The sequence below is a fragment of the Rhinoderma darwinii genome, chromosome 1 (assembly GCF_050947455.1).
Source record: "Rhinoderma darwinii isolate aRhiDar2 chromosome 1, aRhiDar2.hap1, whole genome shotgun sequence".
NCBI classification, from domain to species: domain Eukaryota; kingdom Metazoa; phylum Chordata; class Amphibia; order Anura; family Rhinodermatidae; genus Rhinoderma; species Rhinoderma darwinii.
This window is the reverse complement of record NC_134687.1, coordinates 15,611,854-15,632,925: the sequence shown is the minus strand read 5'-3', so window position 1 is coordinate 15,632,925 and position 21,072 is coordinate 15,611,854. Positions and strand designations below refer to the sequence as shown.

At 43.9% G+C, this 21,072-nt stretch overlaps 1 protein-coding gene across 3 annotated transcripts in view; it reads right to left on the bottom strand.

The window, feature by feature from the left end:
• Positions 1-20,666, bottom strand: part of LOC142748680 (uncharacterized) — an 80,587-nt gene extending 59,921 nt beyond the window's left edge. For 2 of the 3 annotated variants that reach the window (XM_075855865.1, XM_075855868.1), the window contains exon 1: positions 20,589-20,651. The gene's annotated coding sequence lies outside the window, so the exon portion shown is untranslated. Of the gene's footprint in view, positions 1-20,588 lie in introns of all 3 variants that reach the window. The other variant, XM_075855876.1, reaches the window with a different exon arrangement.
• Positions 20,667-21,072: the final 406 nt, after the last annotated feature.

Here is a 21,072-nt window from a genome sequence, read left to right as displayed (position 1 = left end):
GCAGAATAGTGAGTGCAGCTCTGTAGTATAATACAGGACGTTACTCGGAATGAGTACAGGATAAGTAATGTAATGTATGTACATAGTGACTCCACCAGCAGAATAGTGAGTGCAGCTCTGGAGTATAATACAGGATGTAACTCAGGATCAGTACAGGATAAGTAATGTAATGTATGTACACAGTGACTCCACCAGCAGAATAGTGAGTGCAGCTCTGGAGTATAATACAGGATGTAACTCAGGATCAGTACAGGATAAGTAATGTAATGTATGTATACAGTGACTCCACCAGCAGAATAGTGAGTGCAGCTCTAGAGTACAATACAGGGGTAACTCAGGATCAATACAAGATAAGTAATGTAATGTATTTAAAAAATGGCTCAACTATTTCTGTAGATTATATCTTTATGTAAATTGTAAAATGGTGGTCAGAGGTGGATATAACTCTAAAGGATTTTCCCACTTTTGATATTTATGATGACATATCAGTTATAGAACTTTTCATTTATATAGTGATTGAGCTTTAATTACAAAAAAAACAAACAGAAAACCCGATTAAAAATGGCTGATAGGGCATTTTGACATAAAATGTGGTGGTCAACCATTCGAAACCCCTCTGTTAGCCAAAGGAAAGAGATGAAGTAACACGCGGCTCTCTGTCCTGGAGGACAATGTAGTGCTTCATTTCAAGAGAAATTTCACTTGCAATACCGATGGGGATAGCAGCTCATAATGAGAGGTCCCTCAGGTAATTGACGTGTGACTAGATAACTCCTACAAAACTATATTCAGCGATTTCTTAAAGGAACACTGTGTTATGCCAAGCGCAGAGACTCTGAATCCCTGTGTCATGCTCCGCCCCCTTCAAGTCCTGCACAGCCAGGTCTAGGAAGCTGGGTCATAACCCGAGTAATGATCCTATTAATTGTTACCGAGTCTTCCAAAGCACATACAGTAGAGTATATAATTAAAGAAAAAATCCAGGTAAAACTAATACAATAAAAAATTGTTTTAGTATTACCCAAAGTTTTCCTTTAAATATATATGAGTCCTTGAAGATCGGGTAACAAAGGATAGAACTATTACCAGGGTTATGACGCAGCTTTCCTAGACCTGACTGGCAGATTTTCCTCATTAGGTAGTGGCGCATCATCCCATAGTGACACATAATAAGACCTTATTCAGACGATTGTACAAATAGTCCGAGTGACGGATGTTTTTTTAACGGCCGTTGTTTTAACGGACTGTGTGAAGGGCCCGTTATAAAAAAGGATATGTCCTATTTTTGTCCGTTTTTGCGGATCCCTCAATAGACTGAAGTCTATGAGGTATCCGTGAAAACAGGTCCTGCACAGGTGCGAATCGGACGTGAAAAACTAGCGTTCCTCATGGCCGATTTGACACTGGGTAACTATCTCTCTAGGCCCTGTAGAGGCGATCATACGGGTTGTATACTGTGATAGACTCTTTCAGGTTTTTCAGGTTGTAAATTCCAAGACCGATACAAGATGAGACGTTTTTGCAACAGGAATGTGACATTGAGGTCGTGACTGAGGACTTTAGAAGGAAATGTTGGAGAAAACTGAAGATGAGCTCCGACCTTAAAGGGGTTTTCCCATGAGGGACATCTATGACATCTCCACAGGAGGTGTCAGAAATGTCAGATAGACGCGGGTCCCACCTCTGGGACTCTCACCTATCTCTAGAACGGGGCCCCCTAAACCCTGCTCTGCCGCTCTGTGTTGCGACAGAAGCAGGTGAATAGCGACCATTACTTAGGAAACAGCGTAGCTCGCGAAGCTCCGCTGTTTTCGTATGTCCCTTAGAACTGAATGGGAGTTACGGAAACAGCGGAGCTCACCGCTGTTTTCGTATCTCCCGACCATATAATCAGGAGGTGGCTGGGGAGGCAGCGGGAGCACAAACAGCTAGAAAGGGGCTTAGGGGGCCCCGTTCTAGAGATAGTTGCGGGTCCCAGAGATGGGACCCGCATCTACATTTATGACATATCCTGTGGACATGTCATAAATGTCCCTCATGGGAAAACCCATTTAAGGATCAAGCCTATTTTGGCCTTAAAGAGGCTCTGTCACCAGATCTTGCAACCCATATCTGCTATTGCAGCAGATCGGCGCTGCAATGTAGATTACAGTAACGTTTTTATTTTTAAAAAACGAGCATTTTTGGCCAAGTTATGACCATTTTTGTATTTATGCAAATGAGGCTTGCAAAAGTCCAAGTGGGTGTGTTTAAAAGTAAAAGTCCAAGTGGGCGTGTATTATGTGCGTACATCGGGGCGTGTTTAATACTTTCACTAGCTGGGCGCTCTGAAGAGAAGTAACATCCTCTTCTCTTCAGAACGCCCAGCTTCGATCTTACCTGCAAACGCTGATGCTGCTGCAGAATCAACTGTAGCCTCTGGTGCCGACGTGGCCGTCACGATGCAGGACCTGTGAGTGACGTCACAGATCTGCACTGTCAGAAGCTGGGCGTTCTGAAGAGAAGAGGATGTTACTTCTCTTCAGAGCGCCCAGCTAGTGAAAGTATTAAAAACGCCCCGATGTACGCACATAATACACGCCCACTTGGACTTTTACTTTTAAACACACCCACTTGGACTTCTGCAAGCCTCATTTGCATAATTACAAAAATGGTCATAACTTGGCCAAAAATGCTCGTTTTTAAAAAATAAAAACGTTACTGTAATCTACATTGCAGCACCGATCTGCTGCAATAGCAGATAGGGGCTGCAAAATCTGGTGACAGAGCCTCTTTAAGAAACGCAGACATTTTTTTAGTTTTGTGTCACTGCATTCCGACAGCCATAACTTTTTGGATTTTCGGTCGTCGTAGCTGCATAAATCACATTTATTCTGTGGGTCGGTACGGTTACGGTGATATCACACATGTATAGTTTTATTTTATGTTTTACTATTTTTTGGATAATAAATGAAATTTTCATGGATAAAAATGATTTTATGTCGCCACAGCCTGTTATCGCCTTCATGTAAATTATGAACTTAGATGTGATCGGTAAGAGCTCGGTCCTGCAGGTCAGGGATACGCAGGACCAGTTGACACTGAACCCGTCGGTCACGCTGACCTGATGGATTCAGGTCTCAGTACTAGATACAGCTGCTCTAGATACATGATACAAAGCAGCTGTATCTCAAGTAAAAATAATTATTAATAAAAACTAATTAGAAAGTTAAACCAAACACACTGATATATATATATATAAAATGTCTCCTGCTACGAGATCCATCCTGACCCGCAGAGGAAGGACCGAGGACGGCGCCTGCTGTGTAAGTATATCTGTCTGCCTGTGTACTGGATGTCTATATGTGTTTGTTTAACTTGATTCTTAGGGTCAGTTCACACCTTGCGTAAATACTGCGTTTTTTCCGCAACGGAATTTGTTGCGGAAAATCCGCAGCAAATGCAGTAGCAGCAAAGTGGATGAGATAAAACAAATCTCATCCACACGCTGCCTAAATACTGAGAGGAAAAAAACGCTCAACTTTATTCCGCAGCATGTCATTGTATTTGCGTAAACGCTGCTTATTTCTTGCGGGTTTTCCCCATTGAATTCAATGGGGAGGTAAAACCAGCAACAAATAGCAGTTGTTGCATTTTTGCAGCGATTCCGCCGCAAAAACCGCAACTCAGGAAAAAGAAAAAATCTCATACTTACCCAGAAGTCTGTGTTCCTCCCTCCAGCGCGGCCTCCCGGGATGACACTTCATCCCATGTGACCGCTACAGCCAATCACAGGCTGTAGCAGGGGTCACATGGGATGAAACATCATCCCAATAGGCCGGCCTGGATGACGTCAGAGGGCCGGCCTCCTGGGATAACGCTTCATCCCATGTGACTGCCGCTGCAGCCAATCACAGGCTGCAGCGGTCTCCTGGAATGAGACATCATCCCAGGAGATCGGCCTGCTAGCCGGCCGGCTATGCGCTGCAGTTTTTCACAGCGGACATACCGGGTGAAAAACTGCACCACAGTTTGGTGCGGTTTTTCACTCGAAATTCCCTGCGGCGCACAGGGCGGATACGCCGCGTGCTTTTACGCAGCATATCCGCCCGTGTGAACTCAGCCATAAGCTCAATTCACACGATGCGTATTATGCTCTGTGGCTTGAATTGCAAGTGGTTTGTATATTAAGTGGAGTTCCAAAAACCGGAGTTCAAAAGAGGAGTTAAAGCCCAAGTAAGTGCTCTTCTACTTCTTTATCTTTTTGGTTAACACCTGTTCGCTGTTTTTTTGTAACTGGGATAATGGACAGCAAGATTGGAGGTTTTCTTCAGTGCACAGTTTGCCATATGTATGCACGACTGGAGCCGGAGTTCCAGGGTGAATATCTCTGTGGCAGATGTGAGCATGTTGTTCACCTGGAAGCTCGTATTAGAGATCTGGAGGAGCAGAATGCAACACTGAGGAGGATAGACAATTTTGAACGGAGCTTGCTGCTCACAGAGCATGCAGTTAGTGGGTTACAACTGGAGGGTGAAGACATGGGTGAGCAGGATCAGGTAAGTAGCTGGGTTAATGTAGTTAGGGGCAGTAGAAAGGGGTCAAAGACAAGGAAGGCCGATCCGGTTTCTGACATTCCAGGCAAAATTGCCAAGTTGGGTGATGATGCGAGGGTGTCAGTCTCAGAAATGGCAGCCCTAGTGGATACTGATCTCCCTAACAGCCGGGAGAACAGCCCAGCTAGTAGTCGGCGGGATGGTAATGCAGGCAAGCCAAGACAATTGATAGTCGTAGGGGATTCTATAATCAGGAAGACGGATAGAATTATTTGTCGCCAAGACCACCTCAACCGAATGGTTTGCTGTCTCCCTGGTGCCAGGGTTCGGCATGTGGTGGAACGGGTGGACAAATTGCTGGGAGGGGCTGGTGATGATCCAGCTGTCGTGGTCCATGTCGGTACCAACGACAGAATAAATGGTAGGTGGAGGAGCCTTAAGAATAATTTTAAAGAACTAGGCTACAAGCTGAAGGGAAGGACCTCCAAGGTTGTATTCTCAGGAATACTGCCTGTGCCATGCGCATCACAGGAAAGACAGCGGGAGCTTAGGGAGTTAAATGCATGGCTGAAGTCTTGGTGTAGAGGAGAAGGATTTGGGTTCCTAGAGCACTGGGCTGACTTTTCATTGGGGTACAAACTGTATTCTGCAGATGATTTGCACCTAAATGGAAGGGGGTCCGCTGTGCTGGGGGAGAGAATTCTAGCTGGGGTGGCGGAGTATTTAAACTAGGGCTGAGGAGGGAGGTCAATGTAGAAAAAAAAGGGGTAGCCAGGTTAGAGAGGGGTCAGACTATATTGGTGGGGGGAGAAACAGAATGTGGGGAGAGGACTAGACAACAAGATAAGGAGATCCTTTCGTTACAAAACATCAGTGTAAATAAAAAGGCCCAATTAATGTCAAATCACATTTCTGATAATAAAAGTGAAAAACTGACAGGCAAGTTAAAGTGTATGTTCACAAATGCCAGAAGTCTAGCAAGTAAAATGGGGGAGCTGGAGGCCTTGATACTGGAAGAAAATATAGATATAGTTGGTGTTGCTGAAACATGGCTGGACTCTTCACATGACTGGGCTGTAAATCTACAGGGTTTTACACTTTTTCGTAAAGACAGGACAAATAGGAAAGGTGGTGGTGTATGTCTGTATGTGAGAAGTGATATGAAGGTGAGTGTGAAAGAGACAATAGTGGGTGAATACTGTGAGGAGGTTGAAACCTTGTGGGTGGAACTAGAAAGGGAGGTAAACACTGAAAAAATTACTTTTGGTGTAATCTATAGACCCCCCAATATAACTGAGGAGATGGAAGTTCAGCTATATAAACAGATGGAGCGGGCTGCACAGGCGGGTACTGTAGTGATAATGGGAGATTTTAATTTCCGGGATATTAATTGGTGTCATGGTTCGGCTTCAACTGCAAAGGGGAGACATTTCCTCAACCTGTTGCAGGAAAATTTTATGGGCCAGTTTGTGGAAGACCCGACTAGAGGTGAAGCTCTGTTGGATCTGGTCATTTCTAATAATGCAGATCTTGTTGGGAATGTCAATGTTCGTGAAAACCTCGGTAACAGTGATCATAATATAGTTACATTTTACCTATACTGTAAAAAACAAACGCAGGCTGGGAGGGCAAAAACATTTAATTTTAAGAAAGCCAATTTCCCCAGGATGAGGGCGGCAATTCAGGATATAGACTGGGAAGAACTAATGTCAAATAATGGAACAAATGATAAATGGGAGATTTTCAAATCTACTTTGAGTTATTATAGTGCAAAATTTATTCCTACAGGTAATAAGTATAAACGACTCAAATTAAACCCCACATGGCTTACACCTTCTGTGAAAGGGGCAATACACGACAAAAAAAGGGCATTTAAAAAATACAAATCTGAGGGTACATCTGCAGCCTTTGTAAAATATAAAGAGCTTAATAAAATCTGTAAAAATGTAATAAAATTAGCAAAAATACAAAATGAAAGGCAGGTGGCCAAGGATAGTAAAACAAATCCTAAAAAATTCTTCAAGCATATAAATGCAAAAAAGCCAAGGTCTGAACATGTAGGACCCCTAGATAATGGTAATGGGGAGTTGATCACAGGGGATCAAGAGAAGGCAGAGTTACTAAATGGGTTCTTTAGCTCTGTATATACAACAGAAGAAGGAGCAGCTGATGTAGCCGGTGCCAGTGCTGTTAATATATCGGCTGATATACTGAATTGGATGAATGTAGATATGGTGCAAGCTAAATTAAATAAAATAAATGTACACAAGGCTCCGGGACCAGATGGGTTACACCCTAGAATTCTTAAAGAGCTTAGTTCAGTTATTTCTGTCCCCCTTTTCATAATATTCAGAGAATCTCTAGTGACTGGTATAGTGCCAAGGGACTGGCGCAGGGCAAATGTGGTGCCTATTTTCAAAAAGGGCTCTAGGTCTTCCCCGGGTAATTATAGACCAGTAAGCTTAACATCCATCGTGGGGAAAATGTTTGAGGGGCTATTGAGGGACTATATACAGGATTATGTGACAATAAATAGCATTATAAGTGACAGCCAGCACGGTTTTACTAAGGACAGAAGTTGTCAAACTAACCTAATCTGTTTTTATGAAGAGGTAAGCAGAAGTCTAGACAGAGGGGCCGCTGTGGATTTCGTGTTTTTGGACTTTGCAAAGGCATTTGACACTGTCCCCCATAGACGCCTAATGGGTAAATTAAGGACTATAGGTTTAGAAAATATAGTTTGTAATTGGATTGAGAATTGGCTCAAGGACCGTATCCAGAGAGTTGTGGTCAATGATTCCTACTCTGAATGGTCACCGGTTATAAGTGGTGTACCCCAGGGTTCAGTGCTTGGACCACTATTATTCAACTTATTTATTAATGATATAGAGAAAGGGATTAATAGCACTATTTCTATTTTTGCAGATGACACCAAGCTATGTAATATAGTTCAGACTATGGAAGATGTTTGTGAATTGCAGGCAGATTTAAACAAACTAAGTGTTTGGGCGTCCACTTGGCAAATGAAGTTTAATGTAGATAAATGTAAAGTTATGCATCTGGGTACCAACAACCTGCATGCATCATATGTCCTAGGGGGAGCTACACTGGGGGAGTCACTTGTTGAGAAGGATCTGGGTGTTCTTGTAAATCATAAACTCAATAACAGCATGCAGTGTCAATCAGCTGCTTCAAAGGCCAGCAAGATATTGTCGTGTATTAAAAGAGGCATGGACTCGCGGGACAGAGATGTAATATTACCACTTTACAAAGCATTAGTGAGGCCTCATCTAGAATATGCAGTTCAGTTCTGGGCTCCAGTTCATAGAAAGGATGCCCTGGAGTTGGAAAAAATACAAAGAAGAGCAACGAAGCTAATAAGGGGCATGGAGAATTTAAGTTATGAGGAAAGATTGAAAGAATTAAACCTATTTAGCCTTGAAAAAAGACGACTAAGGGGGGACATGATTAACTTATATAAATATATTAATGGCACATACAAAAAATATGGTGAAATCCTGTTCCATGTAAAACCCCCTCAAAAAACAAGGGGGCACTCCCTCCGTCTGGAGAAAAAAAGGTTCAAGCTGCAGAGGCGACAAGGCTTCTTTACAGTGAGAACTGTGAATCTATGGAATAGTCACCGCAGGAGCCGTCACAGCAGGGACAGGAGATGGCTTTAAAAAAGGGTTAGATAATTTCCTAGAACAAAAAAATATTAGCTCCTATGTGTAGAAATTTTTCCTTCCCTTTTCCCTTCCCTTGGTTGGACTTGATGGACATGTGTCTTTTTTCAGCCGTACTAACTATGTAACTATGTAACTATGTAATGTGCGGTTTTCGTGCGCGGATTTGCATGCGGAAAATCCGCAGCGCAATACAGTACCAGCATAGTCAATGAGATTCCAGGAAATCTCATGTACACGCTACAGTATTTTTCGGACTGGAAATTGACCTGCGGTGCGTTTTTCAGAATCTGCAGCCTGTCAATTGATCTTGCATTTCCGCTTGCGAATTGTATCTGCCCAGCGCCGTGGAAAATCGCAACAAAACCCGCAGCATGAAAGCGAAAAAGCATGAAAAATTTACAGTAGCAGCAAAGTGTATGAGATTTAGAAAATCCCATGCCCACGCTGGTATACAGTACATGTGTATATGTGTGTGTATATGTGTTTGTTTGTTTGTTTGTTTGTTTGTTTGTTTGTGTGTATACATGTGCATTAACCCCTTCCCAACATCTGCCGTGTATATTTACACGGCGCTGTCGGGCAGGGTTTCCCGCAAAGCGCAGTACTATTACGTCGTGGTGAGCTGAGCCCGTACCATCACCGCCAGGTGCCAGCTGTATGTTACAGATGGCACACTTATGTAACGGCCAGGACCGGAACTAGCCACCGATCCGACCGATTAACCACTCAGATGCTGCGTTCGATAGAGATCGCAGCATGTGAGGGGTTTTTAGCCACGGGCACCCCAGCAACGTGATCGCTGGGTTGCCGGTGGCTGCAATGGCAACCGGAGGCCTAATACTTACCTCCCGGTCTGCCAGCAACGGAAGCTTCCTATGCCCCACTTGGAGGCGGGGCCTAAAAGGCTTCCATTACCATCAGCCAGATGGCGCCTGCGTCATCAGCAGTGGGTGCCCGCTGTATGTTACAGCGGACACCCCGCTGTAACAACATGAACCGGAGCTAGCTCCGATTCCTGACATTAACCCCTTATATGCAGAGAACGAAAGCGATTTGTAGAAAATTGGCAGCCTACCATGCGATAGCAAGGCTGCCGACTGCTACTATGGTAACAGGAGGCCTAACAATGGCCTCCTGTCTGCCATTACAGAAACCGATTAGGCCCCGACCGGAGGCGGACCCTGATCGGCTTGCTGTCAGTGAACAAATACATAGGTAGTGCAATGCATTAGAACATCAATCAAAGAGTTGGACCTTCAAGTCCCCTAGTGGGACTAAAGAAAAGTGTAAAAAAAAGTGTAAAAAATGTAAAAATAAAAGTTGTAAAAAATAAAATAAAAGTTTCAAGTAATAAAAAAAAATTATCGCCTTTTTCCATAATGAAAAAAAATAATAAAACCATACATATTTGATATTGCTGTGTCCGTAACGGCGTGAACTATAAAAATATTATGTTATTTGTCCCGTGCAGTGAACGCCGTAAAAAAACAAACTAAAAAATACTGCCAGAATAGCTGTCTTTTTGGTCACAAAGTCACATGTATCCAAAAATTTGTACCTATAAAAACTACAAGACGTCCCGCAAAAAAAAAAGCCCTCATACAGTTCCGTCTACGAAAAAATTCTAAAGTTATGGTTCTCACAACTTGGCGACAGAAAAAATACATTCTTTTTACAAAAAGTAATTTTATTGTGCTAAAAGTTGTAAAACATAAAAAATTGCTATAAATGAGGTATCGCAGAATAAAGTTAACATGTAATTTATGATGCGTGGTGAACACTATATAAAAAAAACTAAAAAAACGTAGACAGAATTGCTGTCTTTTGGTCACCTTGCCTCCCAAAAAAAAATTATAAAAAGTGATTAAAAAGTCGCACGTACCCAAAAATGGTGCCAATAAAAACGACAGCTCGTCCCGCAAAAAAACAGCCTCACACCACTACGTCTATGAAAAAATAAAATAAGTTAAGGCCTCGTTCACACAGAGTTTTTTGCAGGAGGAAAATTGTGCCTCAAAATTCCGTTTGGGATTTTGAGGCAGATTTTGTCCTTCCTGCACGTAGTTTCTCTGCCTCCCATTGATATCAATTGGAGGTCAGAGGCGTAAACGCGCGAAGATAGGGCATGTCCCTTCTTTCTCCCGCGAGGCGGTTTTACTGCTCACGGGAGAAAACCACCCCCGCCTCCCATTGAAATCAATGGGAGGCATTTTCGGCCGGTTTTTGATGAGTTTTGCGGAGCGGTTTGCGCTCCAAAAAGCTCGTCAAAATACTCTGTGTGAACAGGCACTAAGGCTCCAATAAGTCAGGACATAAAAAATATGCAGTTGTGCAGGTCCAAGAGGCGATTTATTTAGGGCCTAAAATTAGGGAACCAGGAAGGGGGGGGGGGCAAACATATCCGCTAGAAGCGAGGGCGCCCATATTATACCAGGACAACACTTCCCAGCAAAATTCCCCAAACTGCAAAGGTGCGGCGTGTGGACCAAAAGGGGGATAAGAAACTACACCGTTTATCAGCGCGACACCGACCTGTGCAGAAAGGATCGATCACAGCGTAACACACATCTACGGATTATTTTACTGTTTACCCCATTATTATACCAACTGACTATGCCCCTGATGTACTCTGCCCGGCTTACATGTGCCCCCACATTATAAACTGAAATACCAGGACTGTATGCACATAGCAAAAACGTAACACACTGGTAGTCTACTTAAATGAGTAACCCTTAGGGTATGTTCACACGAGGTCATTACGTCCGTAATTGACAGACGTATTTCGTCCGCAAGTCCCGGACCGAACACAGTGCAGGGAGCCGGGCTCCTAGCATCATACTTATGTACGACGCTAGGAGTCCCTGCCTCGCTGCAGGACAACTGTCCCGTACTGTAATCATGTTTTCAGTACGGGACAGTAGTTCCACGGAGAGGCAGGGACTCCTAGCGTCGTACATAACTTTGATGCTAGGAGCCCGGCTCCCTGCACTGTGTTCGGTCCGGGACTTGCGGCCGAAATACGTCCGTCAATTACGGACGTAATGACCTCGAGTGAACATACCCTTAGATGATTTAACCACCGACACATAAATTCTATAAATGTGAGGTTGACCCGGGGGTCGGCCACAGCTTTATTAATTTGAATAAATAATAAAACAACATGTGTTTAATCTTAACAAAATATAAAACTCTAAATGACCTTTACAAAGGTCAATGAACAACCCGTATGCCGGCCTATACCAAGGACATGTAGGTAAATCCCCTTCTACTACCGCCAGCTGGGACTTAAAACACCATAATACAAAATACACCAAGCAAGACACCGCCGTGTCACAAAGAGAAGCATAATGAAAAACCTCGCCAAACAAGAAACACAGTTCACTTGTGAAGTATAAAATGTTTTTTATGCTTTTTTTTTGGAAGTTCCAAACTTGTTTTTTTTCTTTTTTTTTTCTTTTAGTAATTTCAAAACGTTTTTGTGTTGTTTTTTTTTAAAAAGAAGCAGCAAATAAACCAGAAAACAAACTGTTACACAATTAGGGGGGATTCACACGAGCGTGTATTCGGTCCGTGCGGGCCGCGTGGTTTTCACGCGGCACGCATGGACAATACAAGTCTATGGGGCAGTACAGACAGTCCGTGCTTTTTGCGCAGCGTTTGTCTGCTGCGCAAAAAGCGCGACAGGTTCAAAAACTCTGCGTATTTCGCGCATCACGCACCCATTGAAGTCAATGGGTGCGTGAAAATCACGCGCACCACACGGAAGCACTTCCGTGGGACGAGCGTGATTCGCGCAACAGCAGTGAAAAGGATGAATGAAAACCGAAAAGCACCACGTGCTTTTCTGTTTCCGAACATCCAAACGGAGTGTCTTTGCGATGAGCGAAGCCGGACAAGCGTACCGAACTTCACCGGGTTCGGCCAAACTCGTTTTGGCCGATCCCGGCAAAAAAATTATCGGTACGCGACGTCAGGAGATAGTCACTGTCCATGGTGCTGAAAGAGTTAAACTGTTTCAGCACCATGGACAGTGACTTGCGATCCCAAAATACATTAACCTGTAAAAAAAAAACGAAGTTCTAACTTACCGATTACTCCTGTCTCCTTCCTGCAGTCCGACCTCCCGGGATGACACTTCAGTTCAAGTGACAGCTCCAGCCAATCACAGGCCAAGCACAGGCTGCAGCCAATCACAGGCTGCAGCGGTCACTTGGACTGCTGCGTCATCCAGGGAGGTGGGGCCCGATGTCAAGAGAGGCGCGTCACCAAGGACGCGTCACCAAGGACGCGTCACCAAGGCAACGGCCGGGAAGTTCTCGGTAAGTAGGAACTTTATCTTTTTTTTTTACAGGTTTTTCGCTGTTGTGTTCGGCATTCACTGTCGAGGGTGCTGAAAGATTTAGCTCTTTCAGCACCTTGGACAGTGACGGGCGTTGACAAGCCTCATCTCTATGATGCCGGCTGCGCGAAAATCACGCAGCCGCGCATCAGACACGCATGACACACGCAGCTGTCAAATGGTTTTTGCGCTCGCAAAACGCTGCGTTGTTTGCGCGCGCAAAAACGCAACGTTCGTGTGAATCTCCCCTTAAGGCTATGTTCACACGGGGTATTTTGCCGAGTTTTTCGACGCGGAAACCGCGTCGCAAAACTCGGCAAAAACGGCCCGAGAACGCCTCCCATTGATTTCAATGGGAGGCGTCGGCGTCTTTTTCCCGCGAGCAGTAAAACTGCCTCGCGGGAAAAAGAAGCGACATGCCCTATCTTCGGGCGCTTCCGCCTCTGACCTCCCATTGACTTCAATGGGAGGCAGAGAAAGAGTATTTCGCGCTGTTTTATGCCCGCGGCGCTCAATGGCCGCGGGCGAAAAACGGCGCGAAAATCGGCGTGCAGGGAGAGGAAAATCTGCCTCAAAGTTCCAAACGGAATTTTGAGGCAGATATTCCTCCCCCAAAATACTCAGTGTGAACATAGCCTAAAACAGAAAATTACCAATTAAAGAACTCCACCACCAGCGTGCTACAAGGGAGGGAGGGAGGGAAAATCAGCCAAAAGAGGCCGACTAACGAGGTGAGTGACCCTGTATACCACTCGCCATTAACCTAAACCTGCCCCCTTCCCTATCCTAACGCCCTCCTCTCCTAACTCCTGACTCACTAAAAAGGGGGGGGGGGAGATTACCCACCAACATTAACCCCTTACACCGCAACAGTCCCTGGCTCAGCGGTTATACACCTGTGAGCCTCCATTAAAAATTCCAAACAAAACTACTACCAAGTAAAATCCACGCTCCAAAAGCCAAATGGCGCTCCCTCCCTTCTGAACCCTACAGCGTGCCCAAACAGAAGTTTACTTCCACATATATGGCATCGACATACCCGGGAGAACCCTTTTAACAATTTTAGGGGCGTGTCTCTCCAGTGACGCAAGCTGGGCACGACATATTTGCCACTGAAATGTCATATCTGGGGAAAAAGTGACATTTTGACTTTGTGTTAGTATGGGTGTATTTAGGTGTGTGTATGTGTATTGTATGTTTTTAGGTGTGTGTATGTGTTTGTATGGGTGTATTTATGTGTGTGTATGTGTATTGTATATGTTTGTATGGGTTTATTTAGGTGTGTGTATGTGTATTGTATGTTTTTAGGTGTGTGTATGTGTATTGTATGTGTTTGTATGGGTGTATTTAGGTGTCTGTATGTGTATTGTATGTGTTTGTATGGGTGTATTTAGGTGTGTGTATGTGTATTGTATATGTTTGTATGGGTGTATTTAGGTATGTGTATTATATGTTTTTGTATGTTTTTAGGTGTGTGTATGTGTAGTGTATGTGTTTGTATGGGTGTATTTAGGTGTGTTTATGTGTATTGTATGTTTTTGTATGTTTTTAGGTGTGTGTATGTGTAGTATATGTGTTTATATACAGTGAAGGAAATAAGTATTTGATCCCTTGCTGATTTTGTAAGTTTGACCACTGTCAAAGACATGAACAGTCTAGAATTTTTAGGCTAGGTTAATTTTACCAGTGAGAGATAGATTATATAAAAAAAAAAAAAAAAACAGAAAATCACATTGTCAAAATTATATATAGTTATTTGCATTGTGCACAGAGAAATAAGTATTTGATCCCTTTGGCAAACAAGACTTAATACTTGGTGGCAAAACCCTTGTTGGCAAGCACAGCAGTCAGACGTTTTTTGTAGTTGATAATGAGGTTTGCACACATGTTAGATGGAATTTTGGCCCACTCCTCTTTGCAGATCATCTGTAAATCATTAAGATTTCGAGGCTGTCGCTTGGCAACTCGGATCTTCAGCTCCCTCCATAAGTTTTTGATGGGATTAAGGTCTGGAGACTGGCTAGGCCACTCCATGACCTTAATGTGCTTATTTTTGAGCCACTCCTTTGTTGCCTTGGCTGTATGTTTCGTGTCATTGTCGTGCTGGAAGACCCAGCCACGAGCCATTTTTAATGTCCTGGTGGAGGGAAGGAGGTTGTCACTCAGGATTTGACGGTACATGGCTCCATCCATTCTCCCATTGATGCGGTGAAGTAGTCCTGTGTCCTTAGCAGAGAAACACCCCCAAAACATAATGTTTCCACCCGTATGCTTGACAGTGGGGACGGTGTTCTTTGGGTCATAGGCAGCATTTCTCTTCCTCCAAACACGGCGAGTTGAGTTAATGCCAAAGAGCTCAATTTTAGTCTCATCTGACCACAGCACCTTCTCCCAATCACTCTCAGAATCATCCAGATGTTCATTTGCAAACTTCAGACGGGTCTGTACATGTGCCTTCTTGAGCAGGGGGACCTTGCGGGCACTGCAGGATTTTAATCCATTACGGCGTAATGTGTTACCAATGGTTTTCTTGGTGACTGTGGTCCCAGCTGCCTTGAGATCATTAACAAGTTCCCCCTGTGTAGTTTTCGGCTGAGCTCTCACCTTCCTCAGGATCAAGGATACCCCACGAGGTGAGATTTTGCATGGAGCCCCAGATCGATGTCGATTGACAGTCATTTTGTATGTCTTCCATTTTCTTACTATTGCACCAACAGTTGTCTCCTTCTCACCCAGCGTCTTACTTATGGTTTTGCAGCCCATTCCAGCCTTGTGCAGGTCTATGATCTTGTCCCTGACATCCTTAGAAAGCTCTTTGGTCTTGCCCATGTGGTAGAGGTTAGAGTCAGACTGATCATTGAGTCTGTGGACAGGAGTCTTTTATACAGGTGACCATTTAAGAGCTGTCTTTAATGCAGGCACCAAGTTGATTTGGAGCAGTAACTGGTCTGGAGGAGGCTGAACTCTTAAAGGGAATGTGTTGCCAGAAAAACATGTTTTTTTAAAAAAAATTAAACATTTAGTGTGTGGGTGATTAAACATTGTTCAAATTTTTTTTATTTTTTTCACGAATCAGGAAATATTATAAATTAATTCTAAATTTATAATACTACCCATTTTTGGTCACTAGATGGAGCTATTCCCAAAATTGCAGCAGTGCAACATAGGGTTAAAAGCCCTCGCTCTAGTGAGCTCTCAGCATCTCCCCCTCCTTTATCCTGGCTAGTGCCGGGATAAACGAGGGGTTTGAACGGTGTAACCTCCTACACTGTGTGTCGCCATTTTTTGAGCTAACACACAGTGTAGTAGGTTTACATACAGTAGTAAACACACACAAACACGAACATACATTGAAATCTCTTACCTGCTCCTGCCGCCGCGGCTCCCTCCGGCCCGTCCGCTCCGTTTGCTGCCGCTGGTCCAAGTGCACAAATCCGGAAGCCGCGACCGGAAGTAGTAATATTACTGTCCGGCCGCGACTTCCGGTCCACAGGAAAATGGCGCCGGACGGCGCCAATTTCGAATTGGACTGTGTGGGAGCGGCGCATGCGCAGTTCCCACACAGACGCCGTACACGGAAGTCAATGGGACGGGAGCCGTTCGCAGTCCCTATGGGACTGTGGCTGCCGTATTCCATGTCTGTATGTGTCGTTAATCGACACAGACAGAAATGGAAAAAAAATGGCAGCCCCCATAGGGAAGAAAAAGTGTAAAAATAAGAAAAAGTAAAACACAAACACACAAATGAATATAAACGTTTTTAATAAAGCACTAACATCTTAAACATATAAAAAAATAATTTGTGATGACACTGTTCCTTTAATGGTTGGTAGGGGATCAAATACTTATTTCTCTGTGCACAATGCAAATAAATATATATCATTTTGACAATGTGAGTTTCTTTTTTTTTTTTTATATATATAATCTATCTCTCACTGGTAAAATTAACCTAGCCTAAAAATTCTAGACTGTTCATGACTTTGACAGTGGGCAAACTTACAAAATCAGCAAGGGATCAAATACTTATTTCCTTCACTGTAGGTGTATTTAGGTGTGTGTATGTGTAGTGTATGTGTTTGTATGGGTGTATTTAGGTGTGTGTATGTGTAGTGTATGTGTTTGTATCGGTGTATTTAGGTGTGTGTATGTGTATTGTATGTTTTTGTATGTTTTTAGGTGTGTGTATGTTTGGATGTATGCTTGTCCGTACTTTTACAAAAGCATCATAATAGTCAGTGTTCGTGACTTATTTACTCATCACCTTTTTGCTCCTCTTTTTCCTTGTGTGATTTTTGTAAAACAGTGGTAAAAGCTGTGTGTAAACTGCAGCATGTGAATAGGCCCTTGTGAGACATTAAAGGGGTTTTCCTACCACAGAAACGTCATAATTGGTGTCATTGACACCTTTCACGTACATGAATGGGGAGTGACATAAACAGCCGGGTGTTTCCAGCACTCCTCAATGACTTCAATGGCGATTGTCAAGCATATGAATGGCGAAAGCGTTAAAGGACCCCAGTTCTGACAATTATGGGGGTCCGAGTGTCAGATCGCCCCATGATCAAACATTTATGCCATTTCCTGCAGATTCATTGTACTGTTCACATGTGGCAGAATTGCTGCGGATTTTCTGTCTGATATTTGTGGGCAGAAAATCTGCAGCGGAATACAGTGGCAGCAAATCCGGTATATGTGGATGTACGTTATAGTGAACCTATACTTTTCAAAACAACATTTGACGTCATAGTGACATGTCAGAGGTTCTGATCAGAAGTTCTGATCGGTTTCCGAGGAGAGGCGAGCAGAAACGTAGCGGAACAGCGCTTACCCGAGCGCTTCTGCCGCTTTGTTTTAGCGATCGGTGAAGGTCTCAGTGCTCGGACCCCCACAGATCAAAACTTCTGACTTGTCTCTATGACGTCCAAAGTTTTTGGAAAGTATAGGTACACCTTAATCGTATCGTGTACTGAGAGTAGATAGCGGCATTAATTCTACTGTGGCTAGTGGCATCATGTGAGCACTGGCAGTATACGGTATTACTTGGACACTAAATGGCAGCATTAATTGATTAACCCCCTACCCGCCGTGCCCAGTTTTCATATTCGTTTTTTCCTCCCCGCCTTCCAAGAGCCACAACTTTTTTATTCTTCTGTCGACCTAGCCGTATGAGGGCTTTTGTTTTGTTTTGTGCAGGACAAGTTGTACTTTTTCTTGGCACCATTTCTTGTATTGCTAAACTGAAAAAAAATTATTTGTGCGATGGAATGGAAAAACTGCAATTCCTCCATTGTATTTGGGTTTTGTTTTAACGGCATTTACAATGCGGTAAAAATTATATGTGAACTTTATTCTGTGAGTCAGTACGATCACGGCAAAACCAAATTTTTCACGTTTTTTTTATGTTTCACTTCTTTTACAAAAAGGAACATTTTTGTTAATTTTTTTTATTTTTGGTGACTTTTATATTTTTCTGTCGGCTCAGCGGTGCGGGGGCTTATGTTTTAGGCCGGATTTACACGAGCGTGTGCGTTTTGCGCGCACAAAAAATGCTGCGTTTTGCGCGCGCAAAAGGCATTTGACAGCTCCGTGTGTCATCCGTGTATGATGCGCGGCTGCGTGATTTTCACGCAGCCGCCATCATAGAGATGAGGTAGTCGACGGCCGTCACTGTCCAAGGTGCTGAAAGAGCTAACTGATCGGCAGTAACTCTTTCAGCACCCTCATCAGTGAATGCCGATCACAATATACACCAACCTGTGAATAAAAAAAGACGTTCAAACTTACCATGAACTGCCTGCTTCCTCCAGTCCGGGCTCCCGGCCGTTGCCTTGGTGACGCGTCCCTCTCTTGTCATCCGGCCCCACCTCCCAGGATGACGCGTCAGGCCATGAGACCGGTGCAGCCTGTGATTGGCTGCAGCTGTCACTTGGCCTGAATTGTCATCCCGGGAGGTCGGACTGGAGGAAGGAGCCGGGACTTATCGGTAAGTCCGAACTTCTGTTTTTTTTTACACGTATATGTATATGGCGATCGAAAGTCACTGTCCAGGGTGCTGAACCAGTTTAAGTCTTTGAGCACCGTGGGCAGTGACTGTCTCCTGACGTCGCGTACCCGAACATTTTTTGCCGGGTTCGGTCAAAACGAGTTCGGCCGAACCCGGTTAAGTTCGGTGCGCTCATCTCTAATTTGACACTCCGTTTGGATGTTTGTAACCAGAAAAGCACGTGGTGCTTTTCTGTTTACATTCATCCTTTTGACAGCTCTTGCGTGATTTTCGCGCATGCAACGCGGGACCGTCCGTGTGGCATGCGTTGTTTTCACGCACCCATTGAAGTCAATGGGTGCGTGTTGCGTGAAAAACGCACGATTATAGAACATGTCGTGAGTTTTACGCAACGCACTCACGCTGCGCAAAATTCACGCATCGTCTAAACAGCCCCATAGACTATTATAGGTGCGTACGACACGCGTGAAAAGCACGCGCGTCGCACGCGCGTATATTACGCTCGTGTAAATGAGGCCTTACAAGAAGAGCTTTCTTTTTTATTGATACCTGTTTCTTGGTACGGCTGCCCCAGCTGTCTGCTCCTATTAGCGGTGGGGCTTCTGGGACCCCTGGTGATAAGTCATCGACTGTTGTATCGGACGAGGCTAATTGTGAACTTTGGGCCGATACCATATTAGTTATCCTTTACATTTTGTCATACATGCCCAGATAACATTTTATGCTTCAGTCCAGCTATCTACATGGCACCGTGTCGTTTTTTGGCACCATCTACGACTACAATGAAAATCCACGTGGCCACACGGATAAAGTTGGGCGATGACAACAGGGTACGAAGTGGCAGTAGTCATGAAAGCCAACCCCTTTAACCTTTACAGCATATTTCTGTGTGGTGATAGGTCATGTACTTAGTTTAGATATAATATCATATATCATCATTCTAAAGCCACTGATCACGAGATATCCTCCATAACTGCCAAAAGGGGATGTCTCCTTTAAGAAGGAAATCTGAGATCAGCATTTTTCCAGATCTCCTTCACTAGACAACTAACTGTGTAACACCCATGCATTATGTACGTATGTATATATATATATGTATATATATATATATATATATATATATATATATATATATGTGTGTGTTTGTTTGCCTGAGGCATCGGATCGAAGTTGTTTTTGTTCAAGTCTATGGAAATAAACTTTAACCTAAGAATGGTTTTGAGAGTGGGAGGAAATGCATGATAACAGATGATGACCCCCGGTCGGATTTGAACCCTGAACCCCAGTGCTGCATACAGTATATAATTTCTAGCCTCCGTGTCACCCATATTCTATCATTAAAATATCTGGGCTAGAAACTTGAATTGACACACTTTCATCAAACATAGAAACATATAAAAAGTTTGGATGGGCGGGGTCCGGGTGCTGAGACCCCCACCATTGCTGAAACTAAGTGGCAGGAGAGCTTTGCAGCTTCGGCTGTGATCAGTCGTCTTCAAGCTGTCAAGGAGCGCAGATCACAACCGAAGGTGCAAAGCTCTCCTGCCACTTCGTTTCAGCAACCATGGGGGTCTCAGCACCCGAACCCCCACCGATCCAAACTTTTGATATGTCTCTATGTTTGATGGAGGAGCAGTCATTTTTTAATGGACTGTAACATGCAGGAATATGACACAGACCTGGATGCAAATAACATAAAAATTTCTGCTTCTTAAAGGGATGGTCCCGCTGTAGACCGGATCTCCCATACATGTCTGATAGGTGCTGGTCCCACTTATCGCAGGAACTTGGTGTCCTGACCTCCCGACGTCCATTCTTGAACAGAAACGGGGAGTCCCAGCACCTGTCAGACATTTATGGCATATACTGTTGATATTACATTATTATCTATAGGGGGAATACCCCTTTAAGAGGCCATGTCTCGAAGCCTATCACTGAGTACATGCACCATTAATAGTCGTACAGTAAATAAAGGGGTTGATACTAAGTCTACGTAGATAAAATATCATTTCTGCACCTACTTGTGGTGTGATCTCTGTTTAGTTGCAGTAAGAATCACCTCCCCGATCTGCAGACACTTCCTGGAAGAATTGTAGGAGAGATCTGGGCAGAGGCCTCCCCAACGCTACCACTTGATAGGCGCAGACATTATACAGGCCCAGCCCCAGGATTGTATGCGTCATATTCATATTGGTTAACTCTCTCCCTGCCAGTACATTGCCTTATGCATATAATGTATCAGAGCTGGAAATCACAAGCTGCAGACCTCATGTGGTAAAGTAAGAGCAAAGTGCGACTAAATGTTCATGCAGAAAAATCTCGTATTTTATTAAAATAATAACAATCATTGACATCTGCCTCAATCAATGGCCTGCAGTGATCGCCAACACCACAACCCCCAGCCTGCTGCATTCAGAGTTTTGCAGAGAGGCACAGGTCGCAGACCACTGTTCTCCAACCTTTGGTTTCCTCAGCTGCTATACAATTACAGCCCATATCATGCCC